Source organism: Chelonia mydas, chromosome 11 (assembly GCF_015237465.2).
Source record: "Chelonia mydas isolate rCheMyd1 chromosome 11, rCheMyd1.pri.v2, whole genome shotgun sequence".
NCBI lineage: Eukaryota > Metazoa > Chordata > Testudines > Cheloniidae > Chelonia > Chelonia mydas.
Window position 1 is genome coordinate 34,580,062 of NC_051251.2, and position 27,198 is coordinate 34,607,259.

A 27,198-nucleotide genomic window follows, 5' to 3' on the forward strand; every position below is an offset into this window, starting at 1 on the left:
CCTTCAACACAGGGTCACTTTCAGTCATTTACCACAGTTCTATTTAATGCCATTGTGAAACAAGGAACACCTGCATCTTTCCTTTGTGGCACATGTGCAAACTACTTGAGATAAAATAAAAAAAACAAGTCAATCCCTTGAACCCAACCCATTCTGGATCTTTTTTGAAAGCTTAAAGGTTTTTGTTATTCATTTTGATCCACTATTGCACTTTGTGTTTACAAAATACAGTAAACAAGATTGTACTTATGGTCTGTCTGTTCAGCCCAACCAGCAATAGGAAGTATTCTCCACTAATTTCATTATATATCCTGTTGTCATGAGATTTGCAAACAAAGCAGCTTCAGATCATTCAGATTAGTATGTGAACTTCTGGATACTTACCCAACTTGAATCTTGCTTTTGATGTTTCCCCGTAGCTACTTTAAATGACTCACCTCAGACTTCCCCTATCATTATGCCTAACTAAGGCAAGTTATTACAGTCAAGGGATCAGTTATAGTGGAAGCAATAGAATGTATAGAGTATATTCAAGGGTGATGAGTAAGTTCCATTTCAATAAATGTGCACATTATGCCCAAGAACAGTCAAAAGGGTTAAAATACAATCATTCCAGATAAGTTTCTCACCATATCAGGCTCAAAAAGTCAAAAGATTTGAAAGCTATTAGTACTTCTGTAGATCATCCTCTTCCAGACACTTTTCTTTTTTTTACTGACAGGTTGCAGTTAAAAATTAAAGTAAAGAGGGGCCTGCTCTTTGCTACATACTTTTAATGGAACTGAAGCCAAAATAAGTCAGACTAAATTATGGGAGTAAATGACCTCCTGGGAAGTATAATACCAAATTCCAAAGAACTGTAAAGAGTTTCCTTTGATCTTTTTAGCTTCACAGCCTGAAATTCAAAATCTGTATTTAATTTTAGATTGCATATGCCAGCTTTTAAGTTTCCTTTCTAACATGATATATCATTTTAAATGATAGGACACCTTTAACTTGTATTTCTTGAAAATGCTGACTGTCCTTTCTTTATTCTTTTACACTATAAAAACAGATATAAATATTACTAATTGCAAAAATAATTTGGGGTTGGGTGCTGTAATGGATAAACCATTGACCTTCACTTAAGAGACTGTGCCTTCAAGCTCAACCTGAGTTTCTGAGTGAAATGACTTTGATCTGAGACACAAGTAACTTCAGTTCAGTGCCACAGAAAGATACAGATCTAGAGAAAGGACAAATAGAGAACATTTCATTACACACTCTAGTTGCGGATGTAGACTAAGGGCCTATTTAGCCAAATGCTATATACAGATTTATTTCCCTGTGGCCAGACAGGCACATTGAAGGAACTGTATTCCTAAACCAGAAATCCCAAAATGTGCAAAAATTTGAGTTAGCATCTGTCTGGGGAATTTTCTGACCTATACACTTGAGCATGGACTTTAAATATGGGCAGGTGAAATAATCTGTTCTGAATGCAGAAGTGGACTGCAAAAGTCTTTATACCTTATTCATTATGAAAGAAACTGCCTTTCTCAGAGCAAAGTGGATAGTAACAGGTTGGTTGAAAGCACAGCATGCAAGAACTGCCTCTAACCAGTTTCCTTATTCTGGTAAAGTCCTAATGGATGCTGCTTATATGCAATCTGTTGTGCTACATCTATCCAGTGATTGGCCAAGAGGCATAAACATAGTCCAGAAACTTACAATATAATAACATTATGAATTAGAGCTTGAGGGAATAATTTGTAATGCATAATTTATCCACTGAATTTAGCTTCTTTTTCAACTTCCAGAACGTCTACAAGCAGATCATGATTTCCTCACACTTATTCGTTATTCAGAATCACTCGATACATTTTTTAACTAGATGAGCTAAAAATTCTCTGAGTATTTGATACCATTAGATCTTATAGTATAGATTAGTTCTGGTTGGTCAATCAGTATTAAACAGTATTATTTCTCCTCTCTGACTGGGTGAGGGCAAAAACATTTCTGGCAGGAATACACCTGGGTGCAAATTTAATATAGTATTCATGGAAAACATCACAAATACAACTTTGAGTTCTGGCTCCTGTGCACCACACACAGCTCAGAATGAGGGGAAGGCTTATTTGTGGTGTTCTAATCTGCAGGCAAGCTGGGTACTGGCATGTTCCTGAAAAAAAATTTAGAGCAGCCTTATGGCCCTAATAGTGACATTCTAGCAGCCAAGGTTTGCCAGGGTACAAAGGAACTCCAGCCACATCTTTTTTTCCTCAGACATGGCCTTTTGTCTGATGAGGCATTCCCAAACTGCAAAATGGTTGGGTCAGCTGTCACCCTTCTGTCTTCACCTTCATTAGAGGGAAATACATTTCCCTACATTGGTGACAGATAAAAATGATTGATGTTGGTAAGTGTCTTTCATAATGCTTCCTCACTGGTAAATGGGTATGCCATATCATATGCCAGGAACTCTATTGGGGCATGCCATGAAAGCCAAACTCTGCCTGGTGACAGACCCAGAAAATAATTCCTCATGATGGAATCACTTCCCTGGGTTGACCTGTTCACATAAATTCAAATGTATAAATTTATCAATTTCTAAACTGATATGTACCAACTATTGCTATATTTATAAAATCAAACATTGAACTGTGAAATCAGACTATATGAGCCAGTTCTCTATAAATTAAAGATTGGTCCAGCCACAAATTCTGGATGCAGATCCAAACTTTCCCAAAGGTTGGGGTTATTTGGATCCGTGTTGTGGCTCAGCCCCTTGTATAAAGAAGGACCAGTCATAAAGTTTAGATCTGTATTTGAACTTACGCAGAGTTTGGGATGTTGGGGTCATGGGTTTTAGTTTGGTCTCAGCTTTGCTATAAATAAGACAATTTGTTAAAGAGTACTGAAAGTATTTAAAATTTCTCATGTAAAATGTTAACCTGTTAGTATTTATCTCATGGGCCAGTAAATCTTAATGTTTACTGCAACAAAAGAAGTCAGTTTATCCATATTAGTATGCTATGATTTATTTAATGTTTACATATTAATAGTCTCATTCTGTAATAGGTCCGCACTCAGAACCCCATTGACTTCAATTTATAGATTCCAAGGCCAGAAGGGACCATTATGATCACCTAGTCCACTGTTTCTCAACCAGGGGTATGTGAACCCCTGTGGGGGGGGGGGGGGGGGGGGAACGCACAGGCCTTCCATGGGGTACATCAACTCATCTAGATATCTGCCTAGTTTTACAACAGGCTACATAAAAAAGCACTAGTGAAGTCAGTTCAAACTAAAATTGCATACAGACAATGACTTCTTTGTACTGCCCAATATACTATACGGTGCACTGAATTGTAAGAGCAGTACTTATATTCCAATTGATTTATTTGATAATTATATGGTAAAAATTAGAAAGTAAGCAATTTTACAGTAATAGGGTGCTGTGACACTTGTGTATTTTTGTCTGATTTTATAAGCAAGTAGTTTTTTAATGAGGTGTAACCTGGGGGTACGCAAGACAAATCAGACTCCTAAAAGGGGTACAGTAGTCTGGAAAGGTTGAGAACCACTGATCTAGTCTGACCTCATATTTAACACAGGACATAGAATTTTCAAGTGGCAGATCCATACAAAGAGGAACACCAGGATCAAAGCTGCTTCAATGATCAGTTAATGATAAAAGAAAAGAAAAATTTATCTATCAAGTCTCCAAGTTAAACCTTCAACCATAGGGGAAATGGGTGCATCAGCACCAAATGTGTGTGAACCCACCCACTGCAACTGCAAAAACTCATTGTTGTTTGCATGCACATGAGTTCGCGCACACACACACACACATAGACATGGGTGTGTGTTTATTGGGTGATTGCATGACCAATTGAGAAAAGGATAATTTCAGTTGAATATCAGAAAAGATTTCTAGAATCATAGAAATGTGGGACTTGAAGGGATCTTGGTAGGTCATCTAGTACAGTCCTCTGCACTGAAGCAGGACTAAGTATTATCTAGACCATCCCTAACAGGTATTTCTCTAACCTGTTCTTAAAATCCTCCAATGACAGAGATTCCACAACATCTCTAAGTAATTTGTTCCAGTGCTTAACTACTCTTACAATTGGGAAGTTTTTCCTAACATCTAACCTAAATCTCCCTTGCTGCAATTTAAGCCCATTATATCTTGTCTTGTCCTCAGTGGTTAAGGAGAACAATTTATCACCGTCCTCTTTATAACAACATTTTACATATTTGAAGATTGTTATCCTGTCCCACCTCAGTCTTCTCTTCTCCAGACTAAACAAACCCATTTTTTTTCAATCATTCCTAATGGATGTTTTCTTAACCTCTAATCATTTTTGTAGCTCTCCTCTGGACTTTCTCCAATTTGTTCACATCTTTCCTGAAGTATGGTGCCCAGAACCAGACACAGTACTCCACCTGAGGCTTTATCTGTGCTGAATAGAGTGAAATAATTACTTCTTGTGTCTTGCTTCCAACACTTCTGCTAATGCATCCCAGAATGATGTTCACTTTTTTTGCAACACTATTACATTGTTAATCCATATTTAGTTTGTGATCCACTGTAACTTCTTCTGCAGTACTCCTTCACAGGTAAAGTGCTGGAATCCTCAAAGTCAAACTAGGTGGACAAAAAATTCTAGAATATTTTGTAGAGAACAATTCAGCAACTGAGTGGGATGGACAATGTGACCTAAAATATCTTGTCCGTCTCCAGTTTGTATGTTTATATGAGAGAGTCCTGTATATTAGATCAGAGACACTGCATTTTTAGTGGAGATGGATAAAGTAACATATACATCATCTGAGATACCTTTAAATACAGATGTGAGCACAAAACATATCCTATATGTTTGGGTAACAAATTTAAAAATGTCTAGAGCTGTACTGTTATATAAGTAACAGTTTATGCACTAAATTCCTATCCAGCTCAGACTGAACAGCTGACCTGTACACTGGTGATCCCCTAGTGGCGGAAGGAAAGTCCACCCCCCACCCGCCACTCTCAGGCTGATAGTAGCCTCCAAGCTGAGAGAAAAGTTGGTGGATACACAGATCTGCTGCACCCCTGTCACAAATCCCCAGCGTGGCAGAACACAGGAGTCACCACAGAGCTGGTGGTAAAGGGGTGGTATACTTCCTAGGCAGCAGGCCTCACCAAACCTACCCTGCCCCAAACACAGTGGCACCACCCCACTTCCTCTGCAGAGAGGGCACTCTGAGAAGAGGGGACAGGATTTGATCCTAATGTATGTTCACTTTCCTAATTAAATAGTTCTTCTTCTTCTAAACAAATATAAAGCAGGTTTTTTTTTCTTCAGGATGGACCCTTGTGCTTGGTATCCCAATAGGCTTAATATGTGTTTTGCTCTGTGTCCCACTAACTCTCATGCTTTCCTTTTGCATTGTTACTTTGCTAGAGCTATTTTTCTGCATATTGGTGGATGAATAGTCTACAGTGATAATCAATCTTTATAATCTTTTTGGGCTTCACCTGTTATTGCTGACCAATAAGAAGTCCCTTGCTTCTTGTTACAGACTTATCTACTAATTAGAAGATCCATGAGAACAGGGAAGGTATATTAAACCACTGTTTTTACCCAGTCCTATTTCTCTCACACTACTCAATTATTTTCCTTTAAATAATGGTAAATTCTTCTCGGTAAATCCCATGCCAAAATGGAGTAACACTTGATTTGATCCTCTAACTGTCCGCAATGCATTCATTAGTCTAATATTTTTTCTAAACATTAATTGTTCTCAATTTCAAGTGTTTAAGTTATGAGAGTACTCGAAGATCAAACACAATTTGTTTATTTTCATTTGTGTGAGTCTGGAATCTAATTAGTATTCAAAATGCACGGCTTTCCATGGGATGCATGAATATATACTGTGATTCACGCTAACTAATACAAGGTAAGTAGCAGACCTATACTTGTTTGCATTTAATTTAAAAGAAAAAGGTTTCTGACCATCAGGTATTTTCCGCCTCTCAGACTGCAAGGAAACCTTCACACACATTTGTTTATTAAAATGTGGGTTTGATCATTTAGGGGGTTATTCTTTCCTTGTTGAGCAAATGTATTTCCCATTACCATTAAAGAGTCCTATATGTGCACATTAAGGGGAGAATATTTTCCTGCATGCTGAACTCTTTCAAGAACAAGTGTAGGTCCTGCTTTCTACTTTAGCTGAGCTGTACCTTAAATAAAAGCATCTTTTATGTCACATCTTTAAATAAACCCAATGGATTCAATGATCATTTCAAAGTCATAGTCAATGTTAACTTTTGACCTCCAACAATGTAGCTAAATGTACTTAAGACTAAGGATATATATTTATTGTAAACCTTATAAATAGTGTTGGCTGGTCTATCTGCAGCTAGCAAATTAGGCCAGTTTAGCATTCAAAAGCACTGTAGCTATTTTTCCCCCCACTGGTTAATGATATTAACTAGTCATTTGTTCTTGGGAAGAGGAGGGGGAGAAAAGATGTGTTAGGCTCATGGTAACTTCAATTAGTTGTTAGCAAAAGATTTTATCCTGGTAGCAAAACCAGAAAAAAAATCTTTTAAATTAATTTGAAGATGCCTACATTTAGAGAATGGCATTGCTTTAACAGGGCTATGCAAATGAGTCCAATTTAGCATCTTGTATTCAGCTGGAAACCATTGCTAAATGATCGGGATAGCCAGTCACAGATATTAAAATGAATTATATCTAATCTGAATTTTAGTCACGCTACATTAACTAATAGAAAGTTATTAACATTTCAAGAGAAAAAAAGCTTTTGCCTGCAAAATTAACAGTGGCTGAGATGTGACCTGTGAGCCATGCAGCCTGATCACTGTAATGACAGTGTAATGGCATATTTACATTAAAATCTCTGCAGCTAATATGTGATTCAGAATTGGACGTTAAGTCGAGGATTATTTAGTCTGGCCTGTTGGCCTTTCTCTAAGTAGTTTTTTTTTACTTCAATACAAATCTGAAACTTTTCATTTCATGACTATTTATGTGACCAGTTTCTATGGCTATGTCTCTCCATCTTTACATCAGCTCCTTTAAACAGCCAGCTTTCTCTTTCATTTTTTCCTTCCTTCTTTTTCAATATATTTATCATTTTTGCTGGTATGTAAAACTTCAAGAAACTGGTACTTAGTAGCAAACCAGTAGGGAAAAATGGAACATTTTGCTACTTTATTTTTACTGCTAATTTGCTTAAAAGAGTAGCATGTATTCCTTTCTATACTTTTTAAAGATACAGCACACTGGGGAAAATGGGTAATTCAAACAGGTCTATATCTGGATAGAAAAGAACATATAATGATGTGGACATTCTTATCCTTAGTACACAGTGGAAACCTACGCATTATTCTTGGTATCAGCCTGTTTCTGCCAAGTAAAAAGCTTGGAAGTTAAAGAGCTGACTACATGAAAATTGTATAATTTACAGCATTCATTTACTTTGTAAAAGATGTGCATATGTGTATTTTGTGTCATAATTTTAAAAAGAAGCACAGAAAGATATAATAAAAACAAGGAGAAATTATGAAACTTATTGGATAGAGTAAAAGATTTTCTTAGATAGCTGTTGTTTTATTGTGAGATGTCCAGTTTATAATTTTAAATGAGATGAGCTTGAATGGACTCAGGTCAGTTCTTTGTGAACACCAGGTCTTTTTCACACACCCACACACAGGCTCCAATCAGAACTTCAGATCTGAGGGTGAAGCTGGAAATATTATTTGGGAAATTCTTATTGAAACAGATTTTTCATTTAAATATTTTATTTTATCTTTTTAAATGATGTATTTACATTGCCTCTTTGTGTCTTTGAATGCATCAGTAGATCATAGGCTGATAGTAGTTCATAGTGGTGTTGGTTTTTATTAATGCAAACTTAGGTGTGTTTAATGCCCAAGTGAAAAGTAATAATTACTAACACAAAATCTTACAATTTTTGCTGTTACTAACATTTACATGTAAAAGCAAACCCTAGTGTAAGTAGACTATTTCAGTTGTTTTCCTTCTATTTACAATAATAATATGTGCTGAACTCTGCTTCAGCACAGACATATGTCAATCACATAAGCAGTCATAATATAAATGCCACCTCACCACCATTTCCCAATTAGAAACGAGAATTAATATCAAGCCATCTGTATGACTGACAAGCATCTATGCTGAAATAGTGCTGTGCACAGAGTTATAATAAACACAGGTGCTTCATTTACAGCAAGTTTAAACCTTTATCCTATTTCTGAAATCTTTATTACAATGCAGTCATACAATAAACGTTGATTGAAGGAATAACTAGAAATTTGATATGATATAATGTGATGCAATTTAAGTTTAACAGCCTGAACTTTATTTGATATTTCTGAATTCATCTCCTAACATTCAAATTTTCTGTAAGAATGAAAGGATAATACTAGGCTTGCATTTAATGAGACCCAGGGCCACATTCTCAGATGTAGTTTGGCTGCTTTTTTCCTCACAGACAGTGGATTCTGGCTGTGAAACTGGCATAGCTGGATTAGGGTGGATCCTGTGGTGGCATAGCTCTTACACCAAACCCTTCCCTGCCTGTCATCTTGTGAGCACAGCCAGAGTAAAAGTAGTTGGTGAAGACACCCTTACATTGTACCACTTCCTGGCTGCCATTTGGGGCCATTAGCAGCTGGTATAAAAGAGAGAGCAGCCCTCTAAATTTACACCAGAGGATTAACCATGGACATAGTGGCCCCAGGAAAGGAGGAATGCAAAAGTGATCTTTAGGTCCCCTTTGTCCATACATCTGTGTGCAAATACACACACACACACACACACACTTTGAGAAGTGTGCTCCTTGGCACTAGCCAAGAATCTGCCTCCCAGTGTTCAATTTTGTTCTCAAAGCTAATCTTTTTCACCATTGTGTTGGGTTGAATTTACCATTCCTGGATCTGGCCAGTGCTGACCTTACTATTATCAATTTTCATGTTTATCTTGCAAATTGCAACACCATTGTTTCCATTATGAGCACAGTTGCTTTTCTTTCTCAAGTGCATTCCACTCTCTATAGTATTGTTATACTTAAATTTAAACGCTGGTTTGGAAATATAAAACATATAGAAATGAAACAGTAAATTTCTGATCTGCTGATTGATGAGCAATATCTGTGAAAAGTAAGAGTGGTTATGAAAATAAACCAGAAAGGCTTCTAAACAGGAGTCATTTGGAGGCTCAAAGATAGGTTACATTGTTTGCTTATGCTAACAATATTCAAAGCCCTGAATGGGGAGATGCTGTGTCCAGTGTGGCTTTAACACGTTTCATTATAAAGTAGAACAGGAGTCCGGGATACTGAGCTTGTATTTGAGATAGGAGACTGAAAAGATGAAACCTTTCTTAGTTAGGTCTGAAATGTTTTTAATGTTAAGTGGTTCTCAAAGGATATTACTGGAGCGTTCTCTTCTGCACCTGCCAAGTGTGATTCATGGGAAATTTAGTGAAAGAGAATAAATATATCTCAAAAAACTCCATCACTGTTTTAGAACTTCCCATGAGGAACTGAAGATTGGCTCCTTTTCCAGGATGCTAATAAGAGATCAGCTTGATTGTCACAGAGGGCAAGTTTATTTCCCTTTCAATTGGGAGCCAGAGTAGGCTGGATGTATTTGAAGCCACCACTTCCCTCTTTGAGAGTGTTATCTCCAAAGCAGGTAGATGCTCACACTTCATTAACCATAGTTCCCACTGGCTAAATGCTAATCTGCTACTCAACCCCTACTTTCATCCAAGGCAAAGTGGAAAAAAGACCTTAGGGTCTCTGGTGGATAAAGAATCAGATACAAACATGGTAAAATGTAAAATACATGTAGTCATATTCCAGGTTACAATTTAACACCAAACAAAATATTCACTAGATTATGCTTGAAATAGTTTACAGGCAGTGAACTTCATAGATTCCACGACCTGCTGGAGATCTGACCCTAATATGTCTCACTATCGCACATGATCCTTTGGCCCTGCCACATGATCGGATCCACATAGTTAATATCTTGCAGAACCATTAAACCACTCCCCTTTCTGTTATACTTTCAGTTTATTTCTATTAAATTCTGCCTCCACCTCGATAAGGATGTCACCGTAACACCCACACTCAAACAGTGTCTGCACAGCTCTTACCACAGATTAAAACACCATAGATTTACTGACACACTGAAAAGATCCATTGTCTCCCAACAACAGATCTAGCACCTATCCATCAACACATATCCGAGCATATTAGCCTAGCACATAACTCATCTAACTCACTCAGTGTAGGACTAAGTATTATCTAGACCATCGCTGACAAGTGTTTGTCTAACCTACTCTTAAAAATCTCCAATGATGGAGATTCCACAACCTCGCTGGGCAATTTATTCCAGTGCTTAACCACCCTGACAGTTAGGAAGTTTTTCCTAATGTCCAACCTAAACCTCCCTTGCTGCAATTTAAGTCCATTGCTTCTTGTCCTATCCTCAGAGGTTAAGGAGAATCATTTTTCTCCCTCCTCCTTGTAACAATCTTTTATGTACTTGAAAACGGCTATCATGTCCCCCCACTCAGTCTTCTCATCTCCAGACTAAACAAACACAATATTTTCAATCTTCCCTCATAGGTTATGTTTTCTAGACCTTTAATCATTTTTGTAACTCTTCTCTGAACGTTCTCCAATTTGTCCACATCTTTCCTGGAAGGAGGCACCCAGAACTGGATACAGTACTCCAGTTGAGGCCTAATCAGCCTGGAGTAGCGCGGAAGAATTACTTCTCATGTCTTGCTTACAGCACTCCTGCTAATACATCCAGAATGATGTTTGCTTTTTTTGCAACAGTGTCACAACATTGACTCATATTTAGCTAGTGATCCACTATGACTCCCCAGATCCCTTTCTGCAGTACTCCTTCCTCAGCAGTCGTTTCCCACTTTGTGTGTGTGCAACTGATTGTTCCTTCCTAAATGGAGTACTTTGCATTTCTCCACATTGAATTTCATCCTATTTACTTCAGATCATTTCTCCAGTTTGTCCAGATAATTTTGAATTTTAATCCTACCCTCCAAATCACTTGCAACCCCCATAATGCTGCAAGGCTACAGGTAGTGGGATGGTACTTCTGGAATTCATTCCCACTAGAAATATATTCAATCCTCAAACTGGACACATTGCAAATACATTCTGACTAGATACACCCTTCTTTGAGTAGCTGTTGGCCGCCCACTACTTCTCTACATCACATGCAAACTTGTACTTACCTTCGGGCACTTCAAAATCTAGCCCCACCAACCTGTCAGCTGTTTTATTTTATGTCATTGCCATGCCAACAATGCCAACCTTTATCACATGTTACTCCTCTTCTCCCACAAGCACGTCCATGCTTTCTCCCATCCCACTGTGGTATGCATGGAACGATCATCCTGAAAACTAAAAATCTACAAAGTCATTGGCCTACTCACCTCTTTAAGAATCACTTCTACAATGATTCCAACAAAATCTGCCAACCAGTTGATAATGGCCCGACAGGTTGAAAGTAGGTTTACCGCCTGCCTGGTATTTGACCAGCCTGCCTGGTTTTCTTATGGATTTTCCCATTGCCAGAAAATAATTTAATCCACCCCCTTATTTTTAAGGTTTGGCTAAAGATTTGCATTATTATCACAATACACTGAGACATCTAATGTTAAAACTTTCTGTGATCAGCTAAAGATGCTGCAATGTTCCCACTTCCGTAGTTTAAGCAATAACAGATCAAAACTTGAAAATACAGCAGCTGTCTGCCCACCAACATGCAAGTGCATCGCATATGTGTGTAAGAGAGGGTCTGAATTAGGCAAGAGTGAGGAGACTTGTGATGTTATCAGTCTTATCTGTATGTGGTATCTCTCTAGATATTGTAAGTGACTGTTGAAGGGGAGGGTTGCAGAGTTGCCTTCTGGTTGGATGTTGGGATTGTGGCAGGCTTGCCTGGTCGGTGGAGTGCTGGGGTTTTTTTGCATTTCAAAGGTGATAACCCTAGTTGAAAGCTTATATTGCACTACTGATCAAAACTAAACAACACACCCACATAAATTGTATACATACTAATTGTGCACATGTGTAGGCATTCTCCACTAGAGGAGCCTCTAAACTTAACTGGGAGTGTTCCAATCAGGAAGATCCTGAGTGCTGCAATCCACCTTTGGAGACCACAACTCCCATGATGCCTTGGGGGAGAGAGAGACTTCCATTTCTAGGGGATGCAGGGAGAGCATGCAGTGGGCGCCATCTTGGAGGGGAGCTGAGATCCTTGTTGGGGAGCTGAGATTGTGGAGCTCTGTCCAAGCCAGAAAGTGCTGCTAAGCTGCTGCTAGAAGAAACTGCTGGGCCTTTGCCCAAGCAGAGAGCCACAGAGACTACTGCTGGGCGTCATTGGAGGCATGGCGGAGACTGTGGCTGGACGCAGAAATGACTGAGGCTGGCCTGCAGTGAAGGCAGTATGAGTAATCACCACCGTTGTTGTCTGAGAAAGTGCTTGCAGGGGAAAGGGGGTAGCAAAGGGACTTTAAGGTGATTCCCTGAGTCTGTGAAGAGACAAAGTGGTCTTACTGTCTAACCAGGATCCAGCGTTAATGACCTCTGGTTATAACAACTCCCATCTTCAGAGGAGTTGTGCAGCTTGGAATGATCCCAAGTTAGAATTGCGCTGCCCCTTGTTGCATGGGCTGGTCTGCTTTACCAGAGTCCCAATCTTCAAGTGCGCCCATGCAAGCAAGCATCTAGCACTCTGAATTTCAGAGGAGTGAACATTTCGGGGTGGGGTAAATAGTGCCGGTGTAAATGTAAGGTGGTTAAGTTTCATTTACTACTGTAACCAGCAATTATAAATTGATTTATTGAAGTGCCCCCTGCTGATTTAAAGTGGTTGTGACATTTTAATTAATCTCAGTCTGTTAGGTCATGTTTTTCTAAGTTGTGAAGTAAAGGTATATTAACTCCAATCTAGTGTATATTGGTTGTATATTGTTTATAATTGGTACTTCTGAGTTAGACCCATTGCGTAGATTTGCTCACATTTGTGCTTGGAGGCTCCCAAGGCACTCTAGTGAGTGTGTACAGAGCCCAGACAGGTGCAGGCACCACCAAGATTAATTTCCTTTATAAGTGAAAGGACTGCAGCAGAGGAGTTGATAGAGGATTCCCACCTATCCATCATCACCACAGGCATTCTCAGGACCTCTTTTACTGTCAGCAACATCAGGCACCAAGATAAGTGTTGCCTGCTCCTGAGTAACCCAGGAAGGAAAGGAGGTTACACATAGTTAATCTGTGCAAAACATGTCCTTATTACGGTACTCTAGTCATCCCTTCCCCTTTTGTCCATTTCACCCACCTGTTAGTCTAATCTTTAAAACTGTAACCTCTTGTCTTTTTCTAAGTGTATGTACAGCATCCAGTGTTTTGGAGGCCTGACCTGGTTGGGGACTCTAAGTACCATTGTATTACAAATACATTAATAATAATAATTAATAATATAATTTGTCTATGTTTTCTAGTAATTACAGGCTCTGGAATCCTTGCTGGATTGTCTCCGTCTCTGTTCTTTAGGGTTATACTGGTGCATGGAAGTTGGGCAAGAGTACTGTTGTATTCATTTAGATGGACTAAATGGGCCAAAGGTGTTAACATAACTCAGTCACTGCCCAACATTAAGCAGTGTTAAACAAGGTCCAGGATTTCGTATACATAGCACCATGCCAAACACATCATTAAACATCCTCTTAACCTTTTATTAAAGATACAGAAAAGAAGAAAAACAGTTAAAACATTTGAAATGCAAAGTATTAAATAAGGCTTTCATTGTAACAACATTTCTTGCTCCATTTCTCTTTAGCTGGAGAGAGTTTTAGAAGGGAAAAAACCTGTTTGACAGTCTCTTAGATGATATTAAAGATGGTAATAACTGTCATTCCGAGAGTTCAGCTGAAGATTGTAGAGGTGGTGATATGGTCTGCATTCCTCTTTTTCTGGCCTGTTTTGAGCAGGGCACTTTTTAGAATCAGGATGATGAAGGCCTGGGGTCCCAGGAATTGGCTGGGGTGGCAGCTATGATGGTGAAGCTCACTCTAGTAGCCTCAGTCTGTTCTTTCCATCTGTTCTTATTTTGTTCTTTTGTCCATTTCTTTTAGGGACCCAAAAAGGGAGTGATTAATGGAAATAGCCTGTGCCCTTATTATTTTGTTCATCTCTTAGACCTGATATCTGACATACCAATTTTGGTTTATTAACTTCCAGCTCCACATATCCTATTTTTAACAAACATAAATTCAGCACAGTCCTTGAATCATATCAACTTGGCCTTTTTGTTTCAACTAATTTAGTTATTCTGTCTCCCTTTCATACATTTTCCCATCAACATTTGTTATTATATGTTATTGTAATATCTTGTGAACTTTTACGTATTCTTGACAGTTGAGTTCACAATTCCGGTAAACTTGTAGGCCCACTTTGTCACAACAGTACTACAGAATATTTGTGCCACATAGCTGGAAAACTGCATTCGCTCTTATTCTAAACCATGTAACATTTGTCAAGCTACTGGGGGGATAGGTGCCTTAAAAGCATGTTCAATAATAATAATAATAATTAATAACTGGCTGTTATAACATGAAATACCTTTGAGCTATTGTAGAATAACCAGGTGGTAAATAGAGGGTAATTTAATTGGAGACAATGCTTACAGCATATTAAGCTCTGATAAATTGGCAACTAATTTCTTTTGACCAGGGTATTTTTATTCTTTATTCTTTATATGGCACCAACAATGTACTAGGCGCTTTGCCACCAGGTAGTAGGATAGATACCTTGCCCCAAAGAGCTTACAATTGAGATAGACAACAGGGAGGGGGAAAGAAGTAACAAAAAGCAGTGTGAGTAAAAAGTGAAGCCTTGTACATATCTCGTTAGCCCTAGGATTTTTGTTGGGACCTTTTCTTTCTTTTAATTTTCAGGAAGAGAAGGTAAGCTAGGACACTGCTGCAGGGGTTGGGAACACTTAGTAGTGTTCTTATTTGTGGGTAGTAACAGATACAAGAGCTTAATTGGATCTTTTATTTTGCCTTACAAAAACCAAACACTCTCTTCCTTTGCCCCTTGCAATTATACCTCTGACACTGGCCCAATCATCATCGTATCTAACACACAGTTTCTAAAGATGGGTCCATAAAACATTTTTTTATTCCATCATCCCCACACCCCCCGTGTGTATCTCTGTTGGACATAGTGTCTTCCTGTGCAAAGAGTGCCTGAGCTAACTCTCAAATTTCAAGGGGATGTGATTAGCACATGTGGTCAACAACTTTTCAAAGTTTCTTGCTGCAGTATAAGTCAAAGAGGCTAACATAACTCTTCTCCCAGTAAAGTATTCTGTTTTCCTCCCTTGTCTGTGATTTGAGAACAGGGGAGGAAATTTTTATGTGCATATGTAGCAATGGTAAGCAGCTGTACAAACCTTCCTTTCTTAAAGGTTGATGAGTATATGTTTCACTAACATTAACACATCTGAAAGACATTTGACACTTTGGAAGACTGACTCTGAATCTTTAAAATGCTTTGCCAGAAATTCCTCTGATACTCTAACTTCTATTCCTTTTTTCTTCTGGCTCAGAGTATAGTCTTTAACGGCCAAACACAGAAGATCAAGTGCTTTCAACATCTAGAAATTTAGGAATGCAACCTGGTTCTCTCTGTGGCGTCTTAAATAACTGGCTCCTGAGATCACATGGCAAAAAAAGAGAAAATTTCTATAATAAAGAGTTTTAGATTGATCTAGAATATACAATAGGAGAGTTTATAAATGTAAAAAATCATCTGTCATGAAAACCTAGCTTCTGAATACATCTGAGCAAATATGGCAGTTTGTTGTTTGTAAGAATATTTGTAGAAAGTCTCGCAAATACTTAAGTGAACATGTTTAGGCAAAGATATGGACCAGAAGTGTTTGCATGGCCATCCTAAAATCTCTGATTGCCCTCCTCCTGTTTATACAAATTTCAGTTCACACATCCAGTTTGGAAGCAAAACCAATGATATGTGATTTAAGGGACTAATCACATGCCATGAATAGCAAATAGTTGACAATATAGTCAGAGCAAGTAGTTTGTGAGCAGCCCAGAACAGTTTTGAATACTGAGCATATTTGTAAAGTTCAACATCTGCTTGTGGATATTTTGCATAGAAACACAAGGGCTAAACTGAATGGATAAAGTATTCGCTACAGATAGTATTTCCTATGAGTAGCTCTGCTGCTGACTCAGTTCTGGAGGAAGGTCATATACCTACTCTGTGTAAGGAAAGAGCTCTTCTCCACTAGGGTCTTATTGATGGTACAAGTGGAGCTCCCTACAGGACACTTATTTCTCACCCCTGGAGGAAATGGTGGCCTCCACTTGTATATATGCTAGCACCGAGGGCAAGCAGGAAGGTTTCCATGCAGACTCAGTGAAGCTCAAAGGCTTTTGTCCATTCGGAATGAAACATACATTGTACTTGCCAATAAACCTGCCATTTTAAAGCCCTGGGGTTTTAAGCTAATAAATAATAGAGTTCAGAAAAGGAGGGTTTGCAAGTCTGCATAGTTCTGCCTGGAATTCAGATTTATGTAATGCACTCTGAGGACTGTTGTGCTGAAGTACATGCAAGTTGTGGGGTATTTGAGATTCAAGGCCTGTACTGCACAAGAATATGCAATGCAACACTAATATTTCTCTCTGTGAAGCTATTTTTCCCCAGCTGCTGCTAGACCATCCATCATTCAATGGCAGCCCAGAGCTATCCAGTCCACTGCATGCATTGACATGGCTTTTTTCCTTTCTGCTGAAGATTCTGTTAACAAGCATGAGGTCCACAGCCAAGGTTCTCTCAAAATCTGTAAAAACTGCTAAGGTGAAGGTACAGCATTTCCGTTAGCTATAAAAGTTATACTTTCACAAACTTGCTATTACTGGGGGCACCTGCTTATTGTGTGATAAATACCGACATTGCATAACCATTAGAAGAGCAAGGAACAAGTCAACTTAGTATCTTTTCTATATTCAACAGAAAAATAGGGTGTTTTTAATAGTATATTGCATAATATTATATTTTGGGTGCCTAATTTAAAAAAGGTAATACCTGAGTAACATTAGCAACACTTTCATTAATTAGATATATATAGGCTGTCTGAAATACCCAAGCTGACTCAGTGCAACAAGAAGTCCCAGAATAATTTCATTTATCAGTTCATGCACTTATAGACACACAGCCAAGTCCACTGATGTCATGACATCCTTCTAGTGTTACCGCTGTTCTACTGAATTCCAAATAAAGTATATGTTGAACAAACTTTGAAACTATTCACAGAGCTCCAGTGGGCTATTTGGGAACCTACTTCAGCAACACAGTGAAGACCAGCTCAAACTAGCAAACTAGTCATCCAGTATTATAATTTAACATACTAGTACAACCCTAACCCTGGGGAACAGGGTAAGACAATTAGAGGATGTCACAACAACAAAGACATTCCAAGCCAAAGTGACCGTTTGCCAAGATTTGGAAACAATTTACAATATTTTAAAAACCTTGGTTTAGGTCAGTTCCTTTGTATACTTTCCCATCTGGCAATGCTGCTTCTATTTCCACAGTGAAGTCTTTTTACCTGGGTGGTAACTGTAGAAAATATTACATTTTTGCCGGTAGGGAGGGAGTCATCAATAAAGAAAACTCCTCAAGATAGGTGTACTAGTGTATATGAATTGGGTCACTCTCACAAGGAATGAAAACAGAAAACAGCTTGTTTTCTGCTTGTGGAATATTTGTGGGCAGACCATGAGTCAGATTCTGTGCTGTGCCTCTGGGAAACACGGTCGGGGGTAGGTGACTTTGAGCCACATTTGTGTCCTAATAATTCCGAGCTGCTCCAGGGCTGAAATGGCCCCAGGTGTTTTTGACACATCCCATGGAACTGCTTTAAGTTATGGCAGCCTCTTTGACTATGCATATTGCTTGCACCACCTTTACACCTCTCTCCCTCCCTGGCTCTGGGGGAAGACAGGGCCCATTTCAAGTTAGATCAGTCTCAGGCTGATCTTGCACAGGCAGTAATGGCCCATCTAGGGATCGCTTCACTTCCCCCCAGTATGTTCCAGCTTCTTCCCTGCCCAGCCACTGTGCTGGTGGAGGGTGGGAATGGGTGGCATACAGCTAGCAATGACAGCAATTCTCTTTCACAAGTGGAATCTCCAGCTGGCTGCTTAAGCCAGCTTTCCCCACCAAAGTACAGAGGATAGAGTGGCACTGAGGATTTTACCCAGTCCCCTGAATGCAGGAATGTAAAAAACTACTACAAGTCCTAAAATTATACCTAGGAGGCTAATTTCCTCCAACATTAAGAGGGCAGCCATTCTCTGCAGAAAGCACAAGATACTCCAGTTCTAAACTAGATTAATTTGGAACATTCAAAGTGCTTAAGAAAGGGCAACTTTCTGGTCCTAATGAATCAGGCAGACTGATGTCCACAGGAACAAGATTAATGAGGGTGAAATCTCAACATCTTTTTGGCTCTCCGCAGAAGGCAGACATGGATGAGAGAAAACAAAGCTTCCAGTGGTGGGCTGAATTTATACCGGCTCACCCAACTGGGTGTGAAAGCCTGAACCAGAATCTGTAGTTTCTAGACTGACAAAAAAGCTGTAGGATTTATGGTAAACAGAGTTTTCATTGACAACATTGTTGATGGATTAATTTAAAACAGGAAACTACAGTACTAGTACACTCTAAGATGGAGTGGAACACTGTGTGTTAGAAAACGTAAGCTTATATGGAAAGAAAGACTATCTTCCCATTAATCTACACCAAGCAAACACTTTTACATTTATATGACAGTGCGGAAACACACAACTAATGCTTTTACTGCTATGAATTTATTTTGGCGGTTGGGATTCATGTTAACGGTATTATAAGCCTAAAACTTAGGGCCAAATTCCGACCTGGGATAACCAGTCATGGTGACATTGCTTACACCAGGGCTGAATTTGGTCCATAGTATGCAAAAATCACACAAGTGTATAGAATCACTAGGAATTAGCTTTAAGACCACATAAATTTATTGAATCCATGTACAAAATACATACATTATTTTACAGTGAGAGCCATTCAAAATGGACATTTAGGGTTTGAACCTGAAGGGTCCGAAGCCCTCTTGTGAGGTAGTGAACAGCCTCAACTCCCACTTATGTCAGTGGGAGTTGTGGGACCTCAGCTCTCCACATGAGTTCTCAGCACCTGGCAGGATTCAGTACTAGTAACTGTCAGTATTTGCCGCGTTCCCTATAACCTGAATGGGAAATCCCGCAAATACAGTGAGAAATTTTGGTTGCCTGTGAAAATAGGACATTTTTTTAAATAAAGACTCTGATCCCTCAGATGGAAGGCATCTGTTGCCGTCTTGGAAATGCAGGATTCCATCTATCCTCTTGTAACCACATTCTCATTTCACTTAGGCCTTGTCTACACATGGTGTTATTCATGAACAACTATCCCTGCATAACTCCATGTGTAGATAAGCCCTTATATTAATCAGGACTTGCCGGTAGGGACAGAGTAGCAGAAAAGGAAAAGGAAAAGGAGAAGAGATTGAAAGCAATCAGATAAGAGTGTAACTTCAAGTGTATCTGAGATCTCCTAGCTAGTAGCTAAGGATGGAGTCTCCAGGTGGGGTCCAGGAACAGTGCCTTGGTGGAAAACCTAGTAGCCTACACACTTCCAGGAACTTCATCTAATGAATAGGTAGGTGGCTGGTAAATATTTGTCTAATGATATGGCATCATATATACTGGGCTCTAAAGCCATTAAACAAATTAACATCATTCCTTGGAGGATGCTCCCTGAATTTAATTATGCTAAACATATATATGAAGATGAACTATTTATTATAACAAAAATGTGTTTCTTAAAGTGGATCTTTAGCCGGTTAACCCTTTCCCCCCAGATATGCTATAACAATAGTAATACAGTGTACCACACTTCTCTGCATCAGAGAAGCTAAAAACTGCCTTAAATCTCACCACACCTCTGAAAAATAGGTAAGCAGTCTTATCCAGAAATTATAGGTTGAGAAAACTAAAGTATGAGGCCCTTAGGGGAATGAGAGAGTAAGTCTAGATTGTTAAAGGTATTTAGGTGCCTGAAGATAGAGAGAGGTTCCTGGTGGGTCTTTCAAAAGCCCCTAAGTCCCTAACTCCCACTGATTTCAATAAGACTTAGGTAATCTTACTAGGAACCTAGCTGCATCTTAGTGCCAGATTTTTAAAGGTATGTAGATGCCTAAAAATGCAGATAGGTAATCTACTAGGCGCGTAAGTCTTATTGAAATCAATGGGAATTAGGGACTTTAGGGGCTTTTGAAAGACCCACCAGGAACCTCTCTCAATCTTCAGGCACCTAAATACCATTAAACACCTGGCACTAAGTGATTTGTCCAAGGACACTCAACAAATCAGTGGAGGTATTGGGAAGAACCTGAAACTGGGAACCTGAAAGTGCTCCAACCACTAGGCCATGCAAGGGATGTGTTTATTAAAACTATATAGCTTAAGTAGCAACTTTATTAAATAGGCTTTTATAATAGATGCCCACATTTATGGAATTTGAGCCACTCTGTGATTATCTCTTTCTAAGTTAATAATGAAGGGCCTGATTATGAGTAAGGGTCTGGGCCAAAGCCCACTGAAGTCAATGGAAAGACTCCTGTTGACTTTCATGAATTTTGGCTCAGGCCCCAAAATTATAGGCATTACTTTGTGCGCAATCTATCAGATGTGCACCTCCATGTAGCTAGATAGCCACCTGTATAACCATATACATTTCAGATATTTGTGTTTGTATATCCAGTAGTGGGGGTGCAAAGTAGGTACATATATGCAATGTTAGGCCCCAGTCCTGCCAAACAATTCACCCACCCACACACCCACTGAAGGATGTGTAGCCCATGTGTGTGGATTACTTTAGAAGAACAGGCCCTTAGTTAATAACACCTAGCTCTGGGTTCTGTGGGACTACTGAATGCAACGGTTAGCTAAAACAGACTGTGTGTAGTAGGTGGCACAAAAGCAAGGGACTATTGGAGTTGAAACAAATCAGTTAATAGAGTGAAATTGTAAATAAGCAACCAAGGAACCAATTAAAATTGGTTGCTTAATGAAGTTGATATTCTATGTGCACAAGAATTGTGCTAGTGGGCCTGTTTCTCCTCTCATGTGCCCCAGTGTGAATCAGAAATTCCAGGGAAGGCAATAAATTTAAACTAACCTAAGTAGTAAGAAAATCAGATCCAGTATGTTTTTGGGATGCCTCTGAGGTGGTTGTCTACCACAGGAGGATGCCCAGTAATGGTGGTATCTTGTTCAGATTTCAATATATTAGATGTTTCTTGGCTTTTATTACTCCCAGATATAGTCGTTGTCCGGTTGACCGCTGATTACTGCTGCCTTAGAGGAAACTGCTAACTCCTTATCATTGTCAGATAGACATTTTAGTCACTATCTGGGGAAAGTATTGACGATATCATAGACTTTACTGATTTTTTTTTTTAAATCCCAGGGGTCTGAGGTATAGGGGTATGTGAAAAGAATTGCCTCCTTGTTGAAGGTTTGTTTGGTTGGCTCTCACTGATTTTGTAGCCATAACAAAGGGTTTTATACAGTAGGGGGGGGAAAATCATGCTTTTACCTAGTCTAACCAAACTACCCTTGTTCAGATTGATTCAGTTTCTAGCCTTGGCTCTGACCTCACCCTTACCCTCAATCCTGCCTTACTTCCATGCTGAGAATTTTATACAGCCTCTGTTTTCTCTCTGCATAGTTTTTTTTTTTTCCCGGACAAACATCTATGTTCCACTCATCAACCATTGCTTTAGAAATCTTCAGGCTGGATGGTCAGGCATGCAGTGCTGGCAGGTGGTGTAGCTGTTAGGCAGCCTTGTGTATCACAAGAGATCTGATGCTATCAAATTTCTTTTCCCCCAAAGACTAAAGAGAGTGAGCCTTTGTAAGCATGCAGGAGGGGGATGAAAACAGTTTGTCTCCTGAGCAGCCAGCCTTTGTCATTTTACAAATGAAATCACTTCGGAAATTTAGAGAATTAATATCATAATGAAGACGGGAGTACCCATTAGGGTGGTCTAATGTTGCTCTGGAGATATATGATGGATGTCCAGTTGCTGCAAGCCCTTATTTGCAGAGAGTCACCTCTGTAGTTGCCATTATTAGGAGGATGTCTGAAGCAGAGGATCAGACACAACCATTGCAAGATGAGATAGTGTTTGACTGGTTTCCAGGGAACCGAAGGATACAGCCTTAGTTGTACCTGTCACTATGGCTCCCAGCTTTTTTCCCCCTTAATGTCTTTTTTAGCTGTAGGAAGTTTCTCTTTAAAGATTCACTGCTGCTCTAATGGCACAAAATCAGTAATGGAAACACATAAAAATGTTACCTGCATTAAAAATGGCTTCAGTTTATTGCAAAACAATAGGTATTATTCAACGTCAAAGGGTTGTTTTACATTGTGTTAGCTAGCTTTTTAAAATAACAATGTCAGTGAATCTAGACACCAATGCACCACTTGAAGTAAGTGGAAATAAGCAGTACTAAAATACCTATCTCCTGTGTCCGCTTGTGGACACACCTATAATACAGACAGATCAGTGATGCTGTTATTGCCATTCCTGGAAGGACAGCCTCAAGAAAGTAGTACTTCCAGGAATTATCTTAATGTGCAATTTAATCATAATTTCTAGCACTCTCGCGTCTTTCCCAGAAGTACAGTTTTCCACAGACAATGATTCTAGTTAAGAGAAAATGTGGGTATCCAAAATTGAATACTGGCCCTTCCCCAGTGGTTTGCAGAGAACTGAAGCTTTGTGGAAATTTTAAAATTAGAAAGAAGGGAACATAGGACACATTAGGCTGGAAGGTGCCTGCTGAACACATTTTGCCTGCCCTTTCTTTGTACTGACCGTTCTATTCACATAATTATTTTTTTTCCAATTATTTAGCTTCTTTCTATAACTGTACTGGTTAGTTGTGTTGCTGCCTTGTTGTCTTGGGACTGCCTGCACAGTGGGATATTGCACTCCACAGGGGGACGGTGATTTCTAAAGCGCACTAATGTGTTGGGCATTAATTTGTCCATGTAGACCCTGCTGGTGTGCAGTAAATGTTCACTTGCGAATTACAGGACTACATTAAAGTACACTAGGCAAGATTTAGTGTGCACTAGCAAGATCTACACAGACCAATTAAAACACAACACGTTAGTGTGCTTTAGAACTCACACCCCCATGATGCACATTATCTCTTAAGACAAGCCTTTATTTTGTATAGTAAGTACTCTGGGGCAGATCCTCTACTGATGTAAATCGTCTTAGCTGCATCAATCTCAATGCATTGTTTTCAATGCCTATCCCTTTCCTAGAATGAATGTATACCTTTGTGGGTACCCAAGGTAGCCCCCTCTCCTATTCCTTTCAGATACATTTGATGTTATGGGGAGCACATCTATAAATATATGTATAATCAGTACTGATTTGGGGGGAGTAGTCAGTAATAAACAGAAATGAGCCTTGCTGAAATATCCTTGTGTGTTTCAAGGCTAAGAGAAACATAAAAATGGCAATCACTCATTACTTATAAAATACTGGTAGCAAACTCCTAACCCTGGTACATGGTAATGTTTAGAAGACACTTTCTTTCCCAAAAAGAGAACATATTTTTACATTTTTCAAAAGTCTCAATGGTCATTTCTATCCCCTAAATACTCTGTTCACTGACAAAATTCAACTTTGTGGAAACAGATGCAATGCTGTTGACTGCAACAGAATTATGTCTGCATATATCAGTGGTGAATTTGGCCCCGGGTTTATTGCAAATACCTTGGCTGTTGTGATATGATGTGGTAAATCAACCTCAGAGCCAATCAAGCAGACAGGCTGTGGCTGCATCACTATTTTATACAACCCAGGTCACAATGGACAGGACAAAGCTGCATTGTGAAATTCAGTGTTAAGCAAAATAAATTATTTCTAACCTTTTATGGAAATACAGCTTGTGTGGCCTTAAAGAAGGATTTAGGTAGAATGACCACTATTGGAAACATTTAAAAGTCTAAGACAAAAATACCATCAACCGAGAGGAAAGCGGATGTTGGTGTGGGACTCTGATGCTTTTTCAGTTCCGCAAATCCCATCCAATTGTTGCACACGCCCTCCAGTAATAAAGATATTAATTCTCACTACAGAAAATGAAAGTGATGCAACATGCCAGTCTTCAAAGCCTGCAAACTGTAACTGTGATATTGGACAGAGAAGAGCTAATGAAAACAATCACATTAAACATAGCTCTTCAGTGTTCACTGCTCAATAAGTGAGCAGCAGGCTTTCTCTGTCTAGCTTACAGAAAACAGGAGGTAGCAGTTTGCAAGGAGTAGCGTTTTAATGTGATTGGACTATAACAGACAATCTATTTACAGCATGCTCTGGGGAGCTTATAAACAAATGTTGAGTAATTTCAGCCAGCAGTAATTACCCTTGCAGCTGACAAGGGTAGCATGATACTTTCTCCTTCACCTTCAGCCCAGTCCAGAAGGCACTGTACACAATGGCACTTCTAATTATTTCCGCATTTCTATGGCTAAAGACCAAAGTATGTTATTAGAGAACATTTCAGAAGCTTTTAAAAAGCTTGTTTATTGGGACAATTAAAAGTCATCACTGTGACAGCAAATCAAAGGTTCCATTCCTAGGATTGCAGTATAAGACTAGGGTTTGCCTGCTTACCTTTTAAGCCATGTCTACACTAGGGAGAATTTGCAGACACTTTTCACTATAGCTAACACCAGTTCAGCTGCACCAGCATTAGAAATGTGAGGAACCCTAGAGTATATAGGCTCCTGGGCTTTTAAAGCACTATGTTATCTAACCCTACTTAGAGCAGGTTGAATGGATACAATGCTTAGAATGCTGTTCATTTGTCCATGCTAGAGCTCCTAACAGCAGTGGAGATGAATCAGTGTTAGCAATGATGAGAAATTTTTGCAAAAATGCCTGTAGTGTAGACAGAAAGTAGGATAGAGGGGCTTTTTGCCTTTTGTTTTTTAAAGAAATCATCCATTAAATGTTAATTAGCGGTAAACATGTTGGCTTGCATTTTATTCATGAACGTGGCTTATATTCTCCCAGACATGAGAAGGAGGAGGTTGAGAGGCAATATTTATAAATCTTTATGCTTTTAATAAGTACATGTTTCATTTGACTCCTGATAAGTTCATAGGTGTAATACCATCTGTTCGTGTGGCACTTGACTACTCTTTGGAAATATAAGCTGAAGGTCCTTAGGTCACTAGAGAGCGAATCTTGGTCCTACTAAAGACAGGAGGAGCTGTGCATCAATTTCAGATGGACCAGGATTTGGCCCAAAGTGCATTTTTTTCAGTTCGCATGTATCCCGTCAGTAGCACTTTTTATTATTCACAGCATATAGATTATGTCTGTAATATTCTTACTGTTTCTAATTTTAGGAGAGATGTTTTAAAATGGGTAAGCTGTTTTTCAGCTGTTTTCATTGTTCCTTTAAGCAATTATAATTAACAATACAATTTACTCACAACAGTGTACAGCACAAGAACTTTTGTTTAACATTGTAATGCATTTATATATGTGCCAAACTACCCAAAAGTAATTGGGCAAGTCAGTGAATTGTGATGTGCGCTGGTTCGCAAACACCATGGACAGTTTGGCGTTCACTGAGCTTCCATCCGCCTCAATAAATTCAGTTCAGATTCTTGCTATAGGAATTGACAGCAGATATCTAATCCCCAAAAATGTATTATTTACATTTTTTGATACGTTACATTGCATTACAGCCTGTCATGTTGGATCTCATCACAAACAGATATAATATTGCATAAAATAATGTGACATGATGACAGACATCAGAAATACTTTTCTGTTAAGATATTATAGCTGGTATCTGAAATGTTTCTGAATGATTTCTAAGACATTTGGGAAGCTAAGAGAAGTAGATTATACTTTACTACAGCAACCACAAAGCAGTCTCTTTCAGCCATCGTTTTAAATAAAACTGCATCATTTTGCAGTTTCATGAACCCTCAGAAACATATTTTGCAAATATTTTTAAAGGAGTCATTAGGAGGTAAATTGCTAAAGCACATGTTCAGTAATACCATAAAATGACAACAGCTGCTGCAAATTAGCCTGGCTCAAAGAAAACCACAGAAATATATTGCAAACTTTAACAACATACTAGAGCTGGTGATTGTTCACACCATTGCTAGCCACTCATTTCTGATATACAGTTGGTGGAGAAACATTAATTTGTCCTTGTTCTTGAGACTGGCAGGTGTCACTTTGCCCAGTGTGCGACGTGAGTGACAGATATTTTGCAGCTGATGAAATGAGAATGCAGAAATTCAAGAGTGCCTCTGGGATTTCACTGGTCATTTGTGTCCAGCGCAAGGGCAGGGCATGCTGCTTTGCTAATGCAGGACTGACTGTTGTTGCTACTGCTGCAGGCTGCTGCAGAGTCACACCATTTTAAATAATATTTGTATTATGAGGCTTTCCTCCCCACCGCCACCTTGATGGTAGTATGTGGTTTGCTTTTTTCTAGGTTGATATTGTCTGGAAAACTATTATAATTGCTATTTTTCTGTGCTATATTCCAAAACCTGATTTCAAAGGAAAATTGCCTACATATTTTGCCGTCTGTGTTCAATTCTTTATATATCATTAATAAAATTAATCAAAAATATGACAGGCATATAAAATGTAATTTATAGGTACTGTATCAATATGGAAGGAGGCGAAGATATTGCATCAACTAAAGTATTTCTTTCATAAATATATAAAACTAGAAAAATGTTTTCCATGCAGAATGCACATTGTTTATGTCTAAATAACAGAAGACGCTGGAACAAATATTGTAATGTTAAAGAATTAAGACTGAGATTTGCTGGATTCTTGCACATTTCTCTTTCTTTCACCTTTCTCTCTTAAGACTCAGAGTGTTTGGGAAGGGTTGGGGGAGTTAGTGTTTAGCATTTCTCCAGAGAAGAAAATTAATATTTTCAATA